The 20057-nt window shown below is 41.0% G+C and overlaps 1 long non-coding RNA gene across 10 annotated transcripts in view; it reads left to right on the top strand.

Annotated features, from left to right (window-relative positions):
• The window catches only part of LOC149120124 (uncharacterized), a 112228-nt gene that overhangs the window by 5659 nt on the left and 86512 nt on the right, over positions 1–20057 (top strand). For 7 of the 10 annotated variants that reach the window (XR_016226644.1, XR_016226643.1, XR_016226648.1 and 4 more), the window contains exons 2-3: positions 5266–5425; positions 9249–9309. This is a non-coding gene — a long non-coding RNA (uncharacterized LOC149120124). Of the gene's footprint in view, positions 1–5265; positions 5426–9248; positions 9556–11296; positions 11453–12640; positions 13223–20057 lie in introns of those variants that run through there. The other 3 variants (XR_016226647.1, XR_016226650.1, XR_016226642.1) reach the window with 3 other exon arrangements.

Here is a 20057-nt window from a genome sequence, read left to right as displayed (position 1 = left end):
GCCATTTCCTGCTGAAAGTAATTTGATAATTACACATTTCCTCAATCAAAAAGCTAAACTAGTAGCCTTCAGGGAAAAAAATCTCAATCTCTTCCCAAGTACAATTTCTACCCCTCAGAATATCCAATCCCACTGCTGTACCCTCTTTATTATAGTTTAGAGACCATGTTAATATTCTGCAATCCCAAATTTTCATGTCTCCATTGTTATCCCTATGTCCTATGCAAGTAAGGACCCTCATCCAGTCCCCCATCCACTAACTTCCCAATTCTGCCATCCCCTTCTCCCATCTCCAAATATACCCAGGAACTACAGTATTTTTCTTGATTCACTCAGGCTCTCATGTGTCATCTGATTTCCATTAAATGTCTAAAAATTTACTGTGGAATGAATCAAAGAGGAGGGATTTGATGAAGAAATTGAGGCCTTTTGATGGTAAGGAATTACTGAATGCTGTTTACTTCTAGGACATACTTTAATTAAAAACATGATGATGAGTTGTATTTAGGGAGATGATCCCTCAGTGATGGAGAGAAGGGCTGAGCGCAGAAAGAGGAAAGAAACAGGGAGGCTGCATGGGCTATTGAGATAATCCAAGGATGAGTCAAGGAGTTAAAGGAGCTGCCTGTGCCTGCCACTGGAGACAGTTGAAAATAATCTACCTTGCTTTATGGCACATGGTAGAAGTATATTGTTTTTTGATCCTCTGGGGTTTTGAATGGCCACATCATTTTCTCTGTGTGAGACATGATTGGGAGAAGTTCTAGGAACTGGTCTGAGATTGGCCATGTTTTGATGTTCATGGCTCGGTGATCATGGATTCAGGTGTTCAAGTGCATCTTCTATCAGCTTTGTTCTGATGGACTGAGTTGAGCAGAGTTTGTCTGCCAATCTGTGTGGGAGCAGAGTGTTAGTGAGAAATTACTTTTAAATGTCAAATTATGGAGATCTTGGAATTACAAATACAGCAAAACTTCAGCTCATCTTAACGGGAATCCAAAACTGATGAAAGAGAACACGAGAAGCAGAAATTATTAAAACTTAAGGTGAATATGACCAATTCTGCATGCATGACTGACAGATTTCTACCTACGGTTGTTCATGGAGTATATTTCACAACTGCAAAGCTCCTATCTGCATCGCTTTCTATGTGAATTGCTGTCCATAGGGCTGTGCAGGAGTACACAGCAGCCCTGGGAATGATGCATACAGAAATTTTGTTGTTGTTGTCCACTGACTGCCATATGACCTTTAGGGTGCTAGAAATAGAATGCTAATTGTGGGTGACATGATCAAGAGAGAGTACAAGGTGGTTGGTGCTCTGATAGAGGAAGAAGCAACTTGCTCTTCTAGTTTTAGTTGGGTTGGAGTTTGAAGAATAATTTTGAATTCTTGATGCAGAGAAGGACTGTGAGTCATATTAAGCAGAAAGACAAGTGGAAGTGTATGACATGAGAGAAATGGCAGCAGGTGTATGTTATTGTGGTGTAACGATGAATTTTGGAGGTAACCTAAGACAGTAGAAGATAAGCTTAGAAAGTTGAGGAGGAGTTATTTAGAAAGTCAATATTCTACCAATGATTTAGACTTTATTTTTGGGACAAGAGTCCTAAAATTTTTTTCAGTTGAGTGTTTAGATTTTATGTATTTTTTATTTGATAGGTAGAGTTATAGACAGAGAGAGAGAAAGGTCTTCCTTCTGTTGGTTCACTCCACAAATGGCTGCTACAGCCAGCACTGCACCGATCCAAAGCCAGGAGCCAGATGCTTCTTCCTGGTCTTCCATGTGGGTCCAGGGGCCCAAGCACTTGGGCCATCCTCCACCGCCCTCCTGGGACACAGCAGAGAGCTGGACTGGAAGAGGAGCAACCAGGACTAGAACCGGTGCCCATATGGGATGCTGGCACCGCAGGCGGAGCATTAATCAAGTGAGCCACAGCACTGGCCCTGTATTTGTTTTTAACATTTGTTTATTTGAAAAAGGAAAACAATGGGGAAAGAGGGGGAAAGAAATAGATATTAGAGACAGAGAGAGATTGATCTTCCATCTACTGGCCCATTCCCCAAATAGCTACCAGATATGGGCCACACTAAAGCAGGAGCCAAGAACTCCATCCTTGTCATCCACATGGGTATAAAGAGCATAAATATTTGAGCCATCTTCTACTGCCTTCCCAGGGGCAGTAGCAAGAAGCTGGATCAAAAGCAGCACAGCCAGGATTCAACCTGGCACTTGACTATGGGATGCCAGCCTTGTGACTGGCATAACACTGTATCATTACCCCAGCCCCAAGTTTGGTGTTTTTTAAGAATATCATTAGGGGGAGGGCATTATAGTACAACAGGTTACCTGCGGCTTGGGAGGCCCACATCCCATATAGCGTGCACTCAAGTCTTGGCTCTTCGACTTTTAATCCAGTTTCCTGCTAATGTGTCAGGGAGTCAGTGGAAGATAGTCCAAGTACTTGGGTCCTTGCCACATATATGGGAATTACAGATGGAGTTTCATGTTGCTGGCTTTTCCATACAGTCTTGGCAGTATGGGACCACATGAGAAGTGAGTGAGCCAGTAGATGGAAGCTCTCTATCTCTCCCACTCTGTCTCTCTGCCTTTCAAATAAAATACATGATTGTGTGATTTCTACACACAGTAGAGCTAAAAAGGAAGCTGATCTATTCAGCTTGTGGCCTTCTGATTAGTTTTTTTGTTGGAAGGATAATTTTCAAAGAATACACCTGAAAAAGCATGTTACATTTTTCTAATACTGACTCCAAGGGTGTATTGTTTACCATTCTTGGTGTCGCTTTGTGACTGGATCAGTTTGATGTAGCTAGAAATACATGAGCTATCATTTAGAACCCGGAAAGCTTCTTGCCATGCAAAGATTGCCTCTGTTGTAAGGGGATTTGATGTGTAATCATGCAGGGTCATAAACAATACCACCCAGGGCTAGAAAATCTGGGGAGAATTTATCAAGAGCAGAGGTCATCCAATTACAATCTGAATTTACAATTCTCTAGAGAGGGAAGTCCAATTGGATAAGCTTTGTGTCTGGTCTTTTTTGTGTTTAGGCTTTTAAGATCATCCCTGTGGTGACATTTACCATGATAGATTGCCACCTGTATCTTGGGCCATGATTTCTGGTTAATGTTTGGCAGTTCATGTATTACTCTAAAATGTTGGCATCTAGATCTACAGCATCATCAGGATGTGAAATAAGACCTTTAGGCAATCTCCCTATGATGAAATGACTGCTCTTAGTCCTGTGCAGCACATTAGATAATTTATTGATATTCTTTGTAGATGTATCATTCAGTGTTAACAGCTTTAAATGTCCAACATCTCCTCTGCTTTGTCATCACATAGACAAAAGTGGATGGTAAGGAATGTTCTGGTGATGGTACAAGGGGCCATCACAATAGTATAGCTGGTCCCAGAAATTTCTCATCTGATGGCAAGAATTCATTAAATTTTAAACCCTTTCCACATTGATGAAGAGCTCATGAAAATGTACCCTTCAGAGCAAAGGGAAAATCAGGGAGTTATAAATGGCTTGGTGAGACATAGATGTCAAAGTAGCTGCCAGATGTTGGCATATCCAAAGTAAAAGGAGTAACTTGATTGGAATTTTGATTAATTCGAAGAGAAATTATGTATGCTAATTATTGCCTACTCAAGGATTATTGTCCCAGGGACTTCACAGAATACTCCTCTAATTTACGAAATAGTTGTACTAGGACTCTAGTTCCTGACACAGAGAAATGACACAATTAATATTAACTGTTAATATTATTATGCAACTGAACTGAGAATTAATTTGAAATTTTTAAATTGAATTTAAAATCAAGTATTACTTTGATATTTATACTAATTGATATAAAGCCCATCCCTCAGGGTGTATATTGCTTTTTTTTTTTTTTTTTTTTTTTTTTTTTTTTGACAGGCAGAGTGAGACAGAAAGGTCTTCCTTTTCCATTGGTTCAGTTTCACCCCCCAAGTGGCCACTACGGCTGGCACACTGTGCCCATCCAAAACCAGGTGCTTCTTCCTGGTCTCCTATGCAGGTGCAGGGCCCAAGCACTTGGGCCTTCCTCCACTGCCTTCCCAGGCCACAGCAGAGAGGTGGACTGGAAGAGGAGCAACCGGAACAGAATCTGGCACCCCAACCAGGACTAGAACCCAGGGTGCTGGCGCTGCAGGCAGATGATTAGCCAAGTGAGCCGCGTCTCTGGCCTGTATATTGCTTTCAATCTTGCCAAATTCAGCTTGCCATGCAAATACTCTCCGACCCATTGATAACGCTGCAGGTGGCAGGATAGGCTTGCTGATGTCTGATAATGTTATTCTCTATCAGGTTCAATGGGTATATTTTGGTAGATGAGACAACCAGAAAAATGTTCCTAGAATCCAGCCTTCTTAAAATGAGAATAACTGTTTTGCATGAGTCTTAGGAACATGCAAACTGTTCTAGACATCTCACCAGGTCTTACAAATACGTTCTCATTTGATTTTTCTCAGCAGTCCTCCCAAGTATTCTTACTTCCTCTTTTTATACATATAGAAACAGATGGAGAAACTGTCCAAAATCATAAAGCCAATAGTCACTCAGCTAGAATTTGAACCCGGACTGACTGAATTCAAAGCTTGGGTTCTAATCAATATAATCCATAGCCTTTCCACTAGTGCAAGTACTGTGTGAGTTTTATTTCTCTCTGCATTATTCTATGCATCAGGAAACTTCACAAATGGGATTCCTTGGACTGTGTGAATGATTGAGTGGACTTCAGTGCAAGGATTGTTAGGCTCCTCTGAAACACCCTTTCTTTTATAAATCTCTGAAAGGGAATAGTCCAGGCATAATAAATCGAGGCATCTGGGGGCTCATGGGAATTTACCTCTGTGATTGATGGAATGTGCTGGGTGTCACTTGCATGCATAGTAAATAAAGCTATGGAAATGCATGAGATTGCCACATGAAAATTGACATTGGTTTGTTCATTTTCTTAGGGGAAGAATATAATTGAAATGAAAGGAGCTGAGGGGAACAATAAGAATGATTGATAGGAAGATAGTTTAGATTAGGAAACTAGAAAAGAGAATGGAAGGTTTTATTAGTATTTTACAATTTCTTCCAATTGTGCCACCACCTTTTCCTCGGTGTAATCACAATGTGTTTAATAATCTAGGCTCCGTGGAACACGGTGGGAGGAGGAGAGAGGGACAGAGGAAGAGATGCAGATGTGTGCTCTGCTTTGTCTTTACAGAGGTAATGATGTAATTCATGTGTTAAAAATGGATTTGTGTGGAGTGAAGGGCATGCACATCAACCACACACTGATGCATGTTCATAATACAAGGCGACTTAAAAAATTCAAGTTACATTGATCAGGAGAGACTAAGGATATGAAGCGCAGTTGGCCAAAGGTATGTGGGTGATGAAAGAAAACAGAAAATATTGTTTGTTTTGATGACAAAAGAAAACAGATAATGACTCAAGGGCAAAGAATCTTGGTGCCTTCATTTCCCTAGATTTGAATGATGAAATCCTTTAGAGATCTAGTAATTAAGGAGACACTCCGGATTATTTAAAAAAGGCTCGCTGAGCCTTGTGCTTTACCTGCAAATATACTTTGACTTGTTTTTGATTTTTTTTAAAAGGCAGAGATTTCAATAAATCTGAGATAATTATCAAATTTCCCTCCTAGGGAGGGAAGGGACTTGGTCAACTCAAGAGAATTGTTCAGGCATCAACTTTTAAACCAGTTCCATGCAAATAATTGTGAGATAGAATAAGCATTGCTTGCTGAGGAAATAACTGGAGAAGGAGGGTTCGCAGAGGAAAAGGAAAACATTCTCTTTAAAATTCAAAGAAACAGGAGGAGAATCATTTCTGAAAAACCATGGATTTGGAACTCGCTGAGAAATTGTGAGCATGCCTCTTTGAGACACTTAAAACTAGGGTGAATCATGTCCCTAGCAAAGTCTTTTCCAATTAAGCGTTCTGTGCCTGATGGTAGGGTGTGGAATTAGCTGTGTCTTTGATATCCAAGCCTTTCCTAGCACTTAATTCCAATTGGAAAACTTGAGTGTGAAACCACATTTCTATCCTTTACAGCCAGAGCTGCTAACTTGCTAATGACCGTGGTTTTATCCCCTCTGGAAGCATTTTCTTTTCCAGAGCACTTTTTAGAGAGCAACTTGGCCCGGGGCCCCGTTTCATGCAGTAGGCATTCCACAGACATGCTGAGTATTTTTGAATGAACACACTCTATGATTTGGGAAAATCTCTCCCCCACGGGACTTCCTCGTATTAAATCTGCCCACATGATTGGTATGACAATGTATGGGTTCAGAATCCAGGTTTAGAAGTCTGAGTGGCCAAACCCCTTGCCATTTAGACAGTTAGAACTCATATACTATACTTTTTGGGAAATGACTGCCACTCAGGTTTAATGATAGTTTCACTTTGAAGTTTTCTGAAGAAAAAGATAGACCCTAAGCCCACAGTAATGCTCTCCCAGGATTACTATGATCACCTGAGCACAGAGGATGAAAAGAGAAGACTGTTTGGAGTGAGCTGTTTATCACACATCAATAGACAGCTCTTCTTTCTGGATGAGGATATCACAGACATCTGGCTAAATTGGAAGGTTAAGAAGTTCCAGCCACTTTTCTGTGCAAGAACAGAGGTGATATTTTATTCTGTATGCTTCCTCCCAGAGGAAGCTTCAAAGATCTCTTGTATCCTGGACCAGATGAAGACTTTAATAGCTTACCAATGAGCATTTCGCATCTGGACTGATGACTTCCACTAATCCCTGGGTATTGGATATGCACATTGTCTTTTCATAGCTGAGGTTTAAACATTCCCTTGTATACTTCCCCATGTCCTTTTGTATTGTTTTTTGGATTACTGTCAGTTAAATGTCTTGGTTTAAAGGTGTTAGTGAGAAAGCTAACAATGTTATTTACAAAGGAGAGATGACAAGAGACAGAATGACTTTAGATCAACCTCAATCCAGTTACTATTTTAGGGTTTCTTCAATAATAAAATAATGTAAAGTAAAATGAGCAAAACTCTTGACTAATCCATTAAATTTCTTTAGAAAGGTTTAAGATGAGGACGAAAGTCAAATTTTAGGCAGTTTAGAGTTTAAGTACATATGTGTATTTAGATATTTAAAATTTATTCCTTATTTAAAATACCCAGGATATCAATGAAAATGACTGTTAAAAACTCAAAGGGAAAAAATCAGAAGGTAAATTTCATCTGGTTGGCTTTACCTTCAGATATTTTTATAATAATTGAGTCACCAGAATGGAAAAAGTGTTCAGCATTTTGTTTTTCATTTTTATTCATGCACTCAAAAAATGTTTATCTTCTATTAGAGTAATAGAGATCCAACTAACTGTACAGTCATAATGCAGCATCTAAGTGGCAGAGAATCAATACACATCTGTCAGATCCCAGTAAGTTTCCTGTTTCTACTGTGCACATGACTCCAATTTTTCTACATGTGAAATGGGGCCCACATCTTCTCCCTAAGAATTAAGGGAACAATCTATGCAGCCTCTAGAGCGATGCCTTACCATCTAGTAGACATAAAAAAATTGTGATGATAGTAATGTCAGTGCTGCTTATCGCTATGCGAAGAAAGTATTGCAAAGACTTGCTGGAGCGGTCTGAGAAAGATATCATTAGTTCTTGAAAGGAAGATAATGATGACTGTAAAGACAACTAATTATCTCCCAAATCTACATGCACTTATTGCATGAACAGGTACCTTTACCAGTAGATTGGGTCATATATTATCGATCACAGTAGAAGATATTTTGTAGCATGGCATAAAGAAGATGAAAGAAAATTAGGGGCACTGTGGAGACCGGGCTGGGTTGAATCTGAGAGGTGTGTGAGAAGCCTGAAGGAGACTAGAGGGAACGGGGGCAAAAGTCACCATGTATCATGTGCTAATCTGAGAATGTTCCTTGGCTGGATACCACAACCTCCTGTCTTATGCAGCTGCAGGCTATATCTGTCCTTGAAGGCAAATAGTTTGGCCACCTATTTAATAGAAATTTTTCCTTCAGATTATATAAAACACAAATATTATCTCCTTTAACAAAAAGTATATTTCCTTGAACTAATTTTGTTTTCCTAGTACTAATCCCTGGATAAAGGATACTATAATTGTACAAGTATAAAAGCCCTTGTAAAACTAAGAAAATTTGGGGTCGGTGCTGTGGCATAGCAGGTAAAGCCGCCACTACAGTGCCAGCATCCCATATGGGCACCTGTTCTAGTCCTGGCTGCTCCACTTCCAATCCAGCTCTCTGCTATGGCCTGGAAAAGCAGTTGAAGGTGGCACAAGTCCTTGGGCCCCTGTACCTGTGTGGGAAACCTGGAAGAAGCTCCTGGCTCCTGGCTTCGGAGTGGCCCAACTCCAGCCATTGCAGTCATCTGGGAAGTGACCCAGCCAATAGAAGACACTTTCTTTGTGTCTCTCTCTCTCTCTTCTCCCCCCTCCCCACTCCTTCTCCCCCCTCCCCACTCCTTCTCCCCCCTCCCCACTCCTTCTCCCCCCTCCTTCTCCCCCCCTCCCCACTCCTCCTCCTCCCCCTTCTCCCCCCCTCCCCTCTCTTTCTCCCCCTCCCCTCTCCTTCTCCCCCCTCCCTCTCCTTCTCCCCCCTCCCTCTCCTTCTCCCCCCTCCCTCTCCTTCTCCCCCCTCCCTCTCCTTCTCCCCCCTCCCTCTCCTTCTCCCCCCTCCCTCTCCTTCTCCCCCCTCCCTCTCCTTCTCCCCTCTCCCTCTCCTTCTCCCCCCTCCTTCTCCCCCCCTCCTCCCTTCTATCCCCCTCTCTTCTCTCTCTCCCTCTGCCTCTCTAACTCTACCTTTCAAATAAATAAATACATCTTTATAAAATAAGAAGTTAATAAAATTTGACAATTTGACAGTAGTTCCTACGCATCCTTTGACTCTTGGTTCCAAAGCTCGCTGGAAAACAGCACAGGGCACTTCAGAGATTGTATCACAATGACTAGAAAGCATCAGATTAATTGCATAATAAATACATCTTGGAAATTCCTTCCATGGTCTAGAATAGGGAAGAAAACCTGAAATCAGGGAAACCTAGTTTAAACCAAAAGCAAACACAAAGACACATTTCGTAAGTGCACACGCCAGTGTTTAGCTACTTAAATTTTAGTTCATCTTGAATGCAAATGTTCTAGCAATTCCATTGTGTTCACAGGTTTCTTAAGTCCATGGCTGTATCACGACAGAAGAAAGATTGGACGCTGTTAAAAATGAAGGTGGGTTCGGATAAGAAGTTCAAACTAGTCTACTTTTAAAGGGACAGAAGAAGCAGATGAATATGCTGTCATGGATAATGGCCTATATTCCTAGCTCTATAATTACATGAAAGAAGCATCCTGCAGTGGACTGGAGAGTTTTCAATCACACCAGGGGCACAAGGTTTTCTCATTTTTAGGCAATTTTTTGCAGACAGGAAACAGACTTCTGTGGTCTTTACTTAACCTAATAAACATGTACACAAATACCAGACTATACACAAAGTCCCTGCTAGTGTTTAAAAGACACAATGAATAGAATGTCTATGCCTACTTTCACATCTTTTAATCACTTTGGATAATTTTTATGTATGTGGTTGTGACAGTAATATTGGACCATTGAATCCAACAAAGTGTAAGTTACTTGATTCTAATAGCTTTCCTACATGTTTATCTTAGGCAATGAAATGCTGCTACTTATTCCAATGTCTCATCTAGGGAAGTAAAAACCACTGAACAGTATACAATTTTTTCCTATGAGAAACCTGGAAGAATAATTCTATGCTGCTTTAGATCCAATCCAAGCAATGCAATAGAATCTAGTTTCCTAAGACCATTTTGTCCCTTCTTGACCCTGCCATTTTGGGTAATTAAAAAACAGGTAAAGAAAATCCTCTTGAACATTAATTCTGTTTCATTATTTTGTCTACAAATGACATAGCAGGACTTTATAAACATCTATGGCTATCAGTAAAATTAGAATGGAAACTTCTTAAAAGACGGATTTATTTGAAAGGCTGAGTTAGAGATACCTTTCACCCACTGGTTCACTCTCCAGATGGCTCCAGGAGACAGGAGCATCTTCCAGGTCTCCCATGTGGGTGTAGGGTGCAAAATCTTTGGGCCCTCCTCTGCTGCTTTCCCAAGTATATCAGCAGGCATATCGTATGGAATGCCAGTGTTGCAGGTGGTGGCCTAACCTGCTGTACCACAACGCTGGTCCATAGTGTGCACATCTATTTAAAGTATTAAGTCTCATCCCTAGAGCAGATTTGGAGACACCGTAAGTGAATGTGGGCTTTAGTCTTTGATTAAATATGTGTATCACACAGAACTGTATGAATATTTTGCAAAATGAGAATGAGACAGAGAAAGAATTTCCCATTAACTGTTACATCAAGTTTTTGATTCAAGAAAAGTGTCTTGCTCAGTAAAACGAAAAATGCAGACAGTTCTTAACCAATTACATTTCCCTTCAAAAGACTGATCTAATAAGTAACTTGGATAAAACCCTTGCTGCTTTTTTTCGTGAGCTAAAGGAGCAAGAAGCATTGACAGATGAGCCTAAGGCATTCTGAAATATGCTTGCTAAATAATAAACTTATCAATTTCATTCAAATGAATAAATTATTCTCATCCAATACACCACACCTAATGGTGAGGAAGTGAACGTGCTCGAGAGCAGAAATGAATCTCAGCAAAAAATTCAGCGTGCGATGTCGGGGTCCAGGTTGACAAGTCATTAGAGGGGAACCTGTGAGAAAATGCCTTAACAATAGGATGGGCGATGTGCAATTAAATAGCAGGAAAATCTATTGCAGTTTTAAGCATTTGCAATTTGAGGCTAGAGAAAATGCTGAAGGATGGGTAAAGATACCTACCTGGATCTTTGAAGACTGATTCTTGTCTCAAGTGAAGTAATGAGTGCACTAGAATGGCATCTGGGATGGAGTGTGTGTGTGTGTCCAGCCCTGTTCACACCTGGTGTGTTTAACATATATTTGTCATAGAATATTTCTTTTATTAACACAAGGCAAATTTTCCATGGATTCATGAGAAATAGTTGTCATTTATTATGACTGCATGGAAACTTTTGCTAAGACTTAGTGGCTTAAAAAAGAGGATTCTGGGGCTGGCACCGTGGCACAGTAGGTTAATCCTCCACCTTCCGTGCCGGCATCCTATATGGACACCGATTCTAGTACCGGCTATTCCTCTTCCACTCCAGCTCTCTGCTGTGGCCTGGGAAAGCAGTAAAAGATGGCCCGAGTCCTTGGGCCCCTGCACCCACATGGGAGACCAGGAAAAAGCTCCTGGCTTCGGATCAGCGTGGTTCTGGCCATTGCAGCCATTTGAAGAGTGAATCAACAGAAGGAAGACCTTTCTCTGGGTCTCTGTAGCTGTCTCTCAAATAAAATCATTAAAAAAAAATAGGATTCTGAAGAGATGAAGGAGTAAGAAGCCACCCAGGTGTGCAACAATTGACTTGCCAGAATCTCCCTGATGTAATTACTTTGGCTCTTTGAAGACGGCTAAAGGCCTGCAACTTAAGCAGAAAGTGTGTGCTCCATTTTTAATCAGTTTCAACTGTTGGCACAGTGGTAGCCACCCATCCCTTACCTTTCAGTCATGTGACCATCGTGATTGCCTGGGGCCATTTACACACAGCTTGTGGGAGCCATCATGGGCAAAATGTTCCGTCTTAGAAACATGGGGATCTGTGCTGTGATGCCTGAGTGGCGCTTCTAGTCACAGGTGGCTGACAATTGTCTTTGCACCTTTTCCCATTGCTGCAAGCCCTTCTGCCTCTGGCTGAAGTATTTTCCATCAGATTTCAAAGGCTGGTGGCCGCTCCATTTCATTTTTCTCTTTTCCCCTTTTGAGATCCAGACACTAACAACAAAGACATTCAAAAGCATCTATGGGAAAATAAGGAAGTGATTGCATAGGCTTAGCAGTTGCTAGTGGCGGGCAGCTGTGTTTTAATCAGGGTCTGACAGCCAAATCACTGACAAGTGACCTTTGCATGTGGACTTTGTCAAAATAGGATGGCTGAGAGCCCACAGTGAGTGTCTCCAGGGAGAAGGGGCCAGATGCACGCTCTCTCACCTTTTGTGTGCTAGCTTTAGAAGTGACCAATGTCTCTTCCTTTGCTTTTTTTTTTCCCCTGGAAAACGTTAGGGTATACAAACTTCATGCATCGCAGAACCTTTGGTTCTTCATACTGGAAATCACAATGCCCTACACAATGCCCTAGGAATTAGGCTCTACATTTTGGATGAGAAGGGTGTCGAGGTTCTGAGGTTACAGAACAGGAAATGTGGCTATGAACACTTCTAGAAAATACAGCCCACCATAGTAATGGCTTCCTTCCTCTCACTCACTTTTGTTTTTCTTAGTTACTAAAGAAAACGACAAGGTACACATGAAAATCATACATCTTGTGTTTTGTGAAATTTGTATCTTCTATGAATCAACTCTTCACAGATTAGTAATTTCTGTCCCCAGGGTTTCTCTGCTAGGTTTGTCAGATGTTGGCTCAGACACAGGTATTTTTGTGTTTCTGCTTCAGGATAAAGAAAGGGCGAGCAGATATTTGGCCTGGTGGTAAAGACACTAGTTTGTGTGTATCCACATTGGAGTGCTGTGTTCAAATCCCAGCTCTACTCTCCATTCCAACATTCTGCTAATGTACACCTTGGGAGACAGCAAGGCATGGTTCAAGTACTTGGGTCCCTGCTACCCATGTGGGATACCTGGGTTGAGTTTCTATCTCCCAGCTCCAGCCTGCCTAGTGCCTGTCATTGCATGATTTGGAGAGTGAACCAGCATGTGGGACTTCTCTCCCTGTTTCTCTTCACGTCTCTGATTCTCCAGTCAAAACAAAAAAGGGACGGGATTTGGAAGTGTTAATGGTTTGACAGAAGTCTGTAACAGGGGTAGAAAAATACTTAGAAGTGAAATGAAGCATTGGGCCCTGAATTTATTGAGAGGAGAGATTGAAACTGTGAGGCTAAGAGCCCTTTAAGGAAAAGAAATCAATGTTTCTAGGTATATTTGAAGCTCCTGGTAATGTTCTGACACTGGGACTTGTCTTTCTACCTGTGATCAAGTAAACATTTCTATGAAGAGAAAAAAATTCTTCATTAATCAACATACATTGTAGCCCCATTAATAATGTTATACATGAATGATGACTGTGTTTTGGCTTTGTTTCTCTGTGTCTTTGAATACCATCCTCTGTCCTGCTATTTCTCTGACTCAGTGAGAACTCTGATGGATGATAGGCCTGATCTCTTCAGGGCCATTGCCCTGGACTGAAATGGTGACGTGATGGAACACGCCAGCAAAAGAAGGAGTTGGGTGTTTTAAAAAAATGGAAAATTAAAAACAGTAATCTGTTTATTTCTTAGAAAGCCATTTCCCATACACTGTCCTTTAAAGTTACAAACATGCATGAGAAAAATCTATTCTGCAGAAATAATTTCAAACTTCACAATAATGCTTATTGCTATATAGTTGACAATACTAAAAATTGAAAACTAAAATGACCACCAGCAGGGAAATGTCTGGGGATATTTATGTCTGGGGTACTTTTCAGCCACCATAAGGATATATACCTGGGGCGGGCATGCGGGTACTGCCTTCTCATTTCCAAGAGGCCCCTCCTTCCCTTGCATGACCTGAAGTCCTACCCCTTGCACACACAGCTGCGCACTCCGACTCCATGGAGTTTGCGGGTTCTGATCTCCCATTAGTTCTGCTACACATCCGAGTGGCATCTACTTCCAGCCATTACTTCCGCCATGTCCTTCTAGGTTACTATAGTGGTCTCATTTTGCTTTTCTGGTGTTCCAGTGCCTACTTAACTAATTCCCTGTGTGAGTTCTCTGTAGTGAAAAGTCTCGATAGCATTGCTTACCCGAGTGCATCTTGTGACATTCTACCAAAAGTGGTTAGTTACCAAGATTAAGGTGAGTATATTTGTGAAAGGCATTGGCTCTGGTGCCTATATAGAAAGCACTATGTAAAAGTACTAATAATTATTAACTACTATCTCAAAAAGCTGACTAATGTGTTAAAAAAAGTGATTCTTTGAACTGAAGTTTTCACCAACTATTTTTAAAGGTGAGAATATAAATTACTTGGGAAAGCTAATGATAGAGATGTGGATAGTAGAGGCAGAGAGAGGGATGGAGGCATGGACAGACAGGGAGAGACAGAGACAGATGATAGATTATAGAAAAGAATTCAAGTGCATTCAGAGTAGATATAAACCATTGGCAGAAAAAGAAACACCCGTACATACACCCATACACACACACAGACAAGTTCCATCTTCTACTGTGAAGATATTTTCAAATCTTAGACCATACAAGGGCAGAGCAGTAAACGCAAACACTCCTCTGCCCACTGTGGGATTACATCACATTACACCTGTTGTATATTGAAACTGTCATCAGTTCACAATGCATTTCCTATACCTACCTTAATAACAGCTCAGTAACACAGTACATTGTAGAGGGTTGGTTGTTTACTACCAGGATCACAGGGCTGACAGAGAGCTGCAGCTCACTGGTCCTGCCTCATAATGCAAGAGGATCACACCTTGTATCAAAATTGAAAATTTGAAGCAGAGTTCATACTGAGTGCATATTATTTTCATACCATCATATAATTGAAAAATCATACGCCGAACCCTCTTAAATCAGGGACCATCTTCATTAATCTGTTAGTAAAGCTAGATAATTAGAGAATAAGAACATGAAATTGCTGAACAATTACATCTGTGAAGAGGTGTAATATCTAAAATGAAGAACTATGAATGTAGCATGGCAATGTATTAGAAAACAACACACTATAGCCAAGCAGGGTATTACTTTGGAGTGCAAGAATAGCTTAATATTAGAATTTAATATAATTCAGTACATAGGTGAGGAAGAAAACTATATGATCACCTCAATACATGCTTGAAAAGCATGTCATGATCCCCCAAACCCATTATTTATCTTAAAAAAACCCACAAAGTAAATGTGCACTAGAACCTACTCTAATTTGATGTGAGATTTCTCCAGGTGTTAACACACAATGTGGTGAGTGGTTAAATCACTAGAGACATTCCCATCACAGTCAGGAACTTGATACAAATGCCTTTAGTCCTCAACACTGCATTGGAATTTTTATTAATGATTTAAGAAAACATGATGTAGGCTTGTTAAGAGGAAAGTGCAAAATTGTGGTTATTTATCAATGGTAAGATAATCTGTATCTTCAGGGTTTATTAGATGATTCTTAGTTTTCCCATCAGAATGAATAAGAAAGTTTGGCATTGTGCCTGACAAAATAAGTGATGCAAGAGTCGAATGTTTTCCTCCATATCTGCAAAGAATAATGGATTTAAATATTTCTGTAGCAATGAAAAAAGGCAAGTAATAAATCTAGGAAAAAGGGCTGGTACTGTGGCATAGCGGGTAAAGCTGCTACCTGCAGTGCTGGCTTCGGACTGGTGCAGCTCCAGCTATTGTGGCCAACTTGGGGATGAACCAGCAGATAGAAGACTTCTCTCTCGTGCGCTCTCTCTGCCTCTTCTCTTTCTGAGTAACTCTGTCTTCCAAATAAATATTTTTTTAAAAAAAAATCTAGAAACAAAAGTAAAATAATTTGTAGGACTTCATAAGAATTTGCTGAAAGTGATGGAAAGATCTAAGTAAAATAAATAGAACATGCTTATGAATTGGAACATGCAGTATAATGAAGTCAGTTCTTTCAAAATTAATACATTCAATAGAATCCTTCAAAATTTCACTAAGATTTTTATCTATATTGACCAGTTGAGTCTAAATTTCAAGTGAAGAAATAATGTGGAAAAAATGGTCAAGGTAATTTGAAAAATAAATTTAGGGTAACTTGATCTAACAGCTTTTGAATTATATCATGGAGGTTTAGGAAATAAAGCAGTCTTGATTGTATATAGCAATAGATTTATCCTTGTGGGCATGGGAATATTTTCAAGACATACTATGGAGTAAAGAAAAATTAAGAAAACTTTTTTTTCTAATTCACAAAGCAAATAGAGCCAGAAGTAAACATCCAACTAATGTAGATAGTACAAAATGATGGGCTATTGATAAAAGGATTTTTGTCTTATATAGCATTGGAATTGTTAAGACTATAGTCAGCTTCAGATTATTAAACATAAAATGATTTGGAACATGGTATTCATATATACCAATCCGTTTATGCTAACATGCTTCTCTTCCTATTTCAATATCCCCATCTCTGTGAGTTAACTTACTCGGCATAATAAACTAAACCTCAGGTAGATACATAAAACAAATGTTTATGTATGAACAAAAAGTTCATGAATGTTATAAAAGTTCTATGCAAACATTTCAAATTTCTTCATAGCAAAATTAGCTTTTAATTCCATTTTTCTGTGAACTATTGAAGGACCCTCATGTAAGTTCTCATGATTCAGCAGATTGACTTGGAAGTCTTTCTGACTCAGTTCAGATGGATGGTCAAGATGTTACTCACGTGTCCAGTCACATACCTGAGCCGCCTCTGGAATGGCAGGATGGTTGGGGTACTGGATTCTGTCTTCACATTGTCTTCTTTTTCCTCTGGACAGCAAGCTTAGGTTTCTTTTTGCATGATGTTGGAAAGCTTCCCAGCAACACATGAGGGAAACTCCAAGGAAGTACATTGGGGTACAGCGAGCCACCACCTGGGGTGTTCTCATTCCATATACAGAATGCCTGGGTTTGAGTCATGCCTCTGCTTTGGATGGTCCAGGTTTCTGCTGATGAGCACCCGGGAAGCCAGCAGATAATGGTTCATATACTTGGGTCCCTGCCACCTACCACTTGCATGAGAAATCTTGTTGGAGTTCCTGCCCTTGATCTGGCCCATGTATGGCTGTTACCATCATTTTGGGAGTGAACCAGTGGATGGAAGATTGCTTTCTTCTTCTTGGGCTCCCACATCTTCTTTCAAATAAAAATAAGCAAACATTTATGTAGCCCATGTTGTAGTATGGAAGATTAAGCCGCCACTTGGGATACTGAGATCCCATGTCCTATTGCCTGATTTGAGTTCCAGGTTTTCACCTTTGAATCCAGCTCCCTGCTGATGTTCCTGGGAAATCAGTGGACTATAACCCAAGGGCTTGGGCCCCTGCCACCTATGTGGGAGGGCAGGATGGAGTTCCAGACTCCTGGCTTCCACCTGCCCCAGATCCGGCTGTTGTGGTCATTTGGGGAGTGAACTAGTAGATGCAAGATTGATCTCTTTCTCACTCCAATGCCCTTTATGTGTGATTCTCAGAAAAATACTGTGTTTACTTATTTTTCTAAAAGATAAATATTTTTAAAAGACTGAAACCCAATGCTTTTAAGCTCTTTTTATGTCAGACTTACTATTATTCCATTGGATAAAACAAGTGAAGTGGCCAAGCTCAAAGCCAAGGACTACCCATAGAAATAAGCCTAAAAAATATAGCTACAGTGGATATGCATAAGCGATGGGAATAATAGAGGATGAGGGAGATTTTCAGTTCTTCACACATTAATACACTGATATATTGTACTTGATAAAAACTATCATTTTTGCAAGTTGTATTACTTTGCAGTGTAAATAGAAGTAAGCATTCTTCTGCAGTTATTGAATCTCTGAGAGTTTCCTGACCTTGAATTTGTTCTCTTCATCTGCACACATCTCCTTCCCAGCCACTGAATCTTCATGCCCTTGCCCTTGTTAAACATGCATTTTCCCACAGTGAGACATTGTTAAATGGCCACCTCCTCCTAGAAACCTCACCTTTGTGGTCACCCCAGCATCTGCCAGCACATATGCCAGCATATCATGGAAACATGCGTAACAAAGTAAACAAGGACAAAAAGCTCTTTAGAAATCCCAGTTGGTTGCATCTGCTTCTGTCCCCCCAGGGAGTGGCACAACTGCTTTCTGGAGTTCACAGCATTTTGCAAAGCTTCATTGGCTGGTTAGGGGTATATACACTGAGACTGCCTGGGAGATATTTATCTTCTGGCCAGTTGGACAAAACAAAGAGGACCATGGAAAAGATGCAGAAAAAAATAAAATAAAAGCAAACTACTGGCTTTTTGTGAAGTGAGTAGTCAAAATTATTTTAAATATGAAAGTGTTAATTTATCAACATTTAAAATTATTTATTTATTGGAAAGGCAGAGAAACAGAATGAAAGAGACAAATAAGAATGACATTCCACTCCCAAATATCTGCAACAGTCAGGCCAAAGTCTGGCATCTGGAAATCAGCTTGAGTCTCCCAATTAGGTGGCAGGGACCCACCTACCCGAGCTATCACTGCCATCTCTCAGGGTGCACAGAAGGAGGGAGCTGGGAACCAGGAGTGGAGTTGAGACTTTGACTCGGGCACTCTGATATGGGAGGGCAGCATCCTAGACAATGTCTTAACCTCTGCCGAAAGCCCAGGCCTGAAGTGCTGTTGCTTATTGATTGCCTTTCTCCTGTGTTGCCCTTGTTTACTCTGCTTGGCTGTGAGTGCTCTTGGATTTTGCCAAGAGTGTTTTGCTTGTGAACTGCTGATGTTAAGTTTTGCTGAATGCGTCTGGGGATTTGATTCTTCCTCTCTTTGCTCTTCTGTCACTGGAGCCCACTTGCTGTTACCACAGTCATTCCTCGGGTACAGGCTTCTACCCAAGGAGCAGAGGTTGGCTCTACTCTATCTTTTGACCCTTAGAGAAATGGCTCCATTTTGTTCTCTCAGATGTGGCAGCATCGGAGGGGCAGCACCCTTTCCAAGGAAGACTTAGCCCCAGATATAAGTCCTGCCCATCCCAAGATTCTAATTTGCTCGCAACACTCAGATGGCAGCCACCTCCTAAAGGACTCTCCTGACTCTGTAGGATCTGGGCTTTAAGTTCTCATATGGTCCCTTTTCTCCAAACTTAGAGGAAATGCCTGCTTATTAGATTGATTAAATTAGTCTTACTTCATGATATCCTTTTAAAAATTCCACTGGGGAAATAATCAAAGACCACCCAAAGAACAAACTTAGGCCATGCAGTCAAAGCCTTTATTTATAGCAAGAGAATCATCACAAGCATATGTATATGGAGGAGATACAGAGACAGTAGAGTAGGAAAGCATTATAGCAAAAGGAAGGAAATGCCCAGGAATGCCCTAATTGGAGATGGTTAGCAAAGGGAGAGTGGAGGCATGTAAACATGAAGCGGACCAGTTTTAAGCGACTGATGAGGAAGGTCCATCCCAAAGTAGAAGGGTGCAGGAAGCAAAAATAGGGGGAGGCTGCCAGTCATTGGTCAAGTCCTCACCATTCTGGAGTAATTGCTCCAGAGGCTGTGGTCAGGATTCCTCCACTGCTTGCTGTACTGCTTGCGGGTCGGAATTCTACGGTCATAGACAGTCGGGCCAGCGCCGTGGCTCACTTGGTTACTCCTCTGCCTGAGGCGCCGGCATCCCATATGGGCACCGGTTCTAGTCCCGGTTGCCCCTCTTCCAGGCCAGCTCTCTGCTGTGGCCCAGGAGTGCAGTGGAGGATGGCCCAAGTCCTTGGGCCCTGCAAGCGCATGGGAGACCAGGAAGAAGCACCGGGCTCCTGGCTTCAGATTGGCGCAGCACTGGCCATAGCAGCCATTTGTGGAGTGAACCAACGGAAGGAAGACCTTTAAAAAAAAATAGATAATTTGTTCATTGTTCAATTTTTTTTTTTTTTATTTTTATTTTTTTCGAAATGTAGGCCAGGGTGTTTTTTTTTTTTTTTATCTTTTATTTAATGAATATAAATTTCCAAAGTACGACTCATGTGTTACAATGGCTTCCCCCCCCATACCGTCCCTCCCACCCACAACCCCCCCCTTCCCACTCCCTCTCCCCCTCCATTCACGTCAAGATTCATTTTCGATTATCTTAATATACAGAAGATCAGCCTAGCATACCTTAAGTAAGTATTTCAACAGTTTGCTC

The sequence above is a fragment of the Oryctolagus cuniculus genome, chromosome 20, assembly GCF_051225735.1.
Source record: "Oryctolagus cuniculus isolate XC-2025 breed Fujian yellow rabbit chromosome 20, ASM5122573v1, whole genome shotgun sequence".
NCBI lineage: Eukaryota > Metazoa > Chordata > Mammalia > Lagomorpha > Leporidae > Oryctolagus > Oryctolagus cuniculus.
Note: the sequence above shows the minus strand (reverse complement) of the source record. Positions and strands in the feature narration are given on the sequence as shown.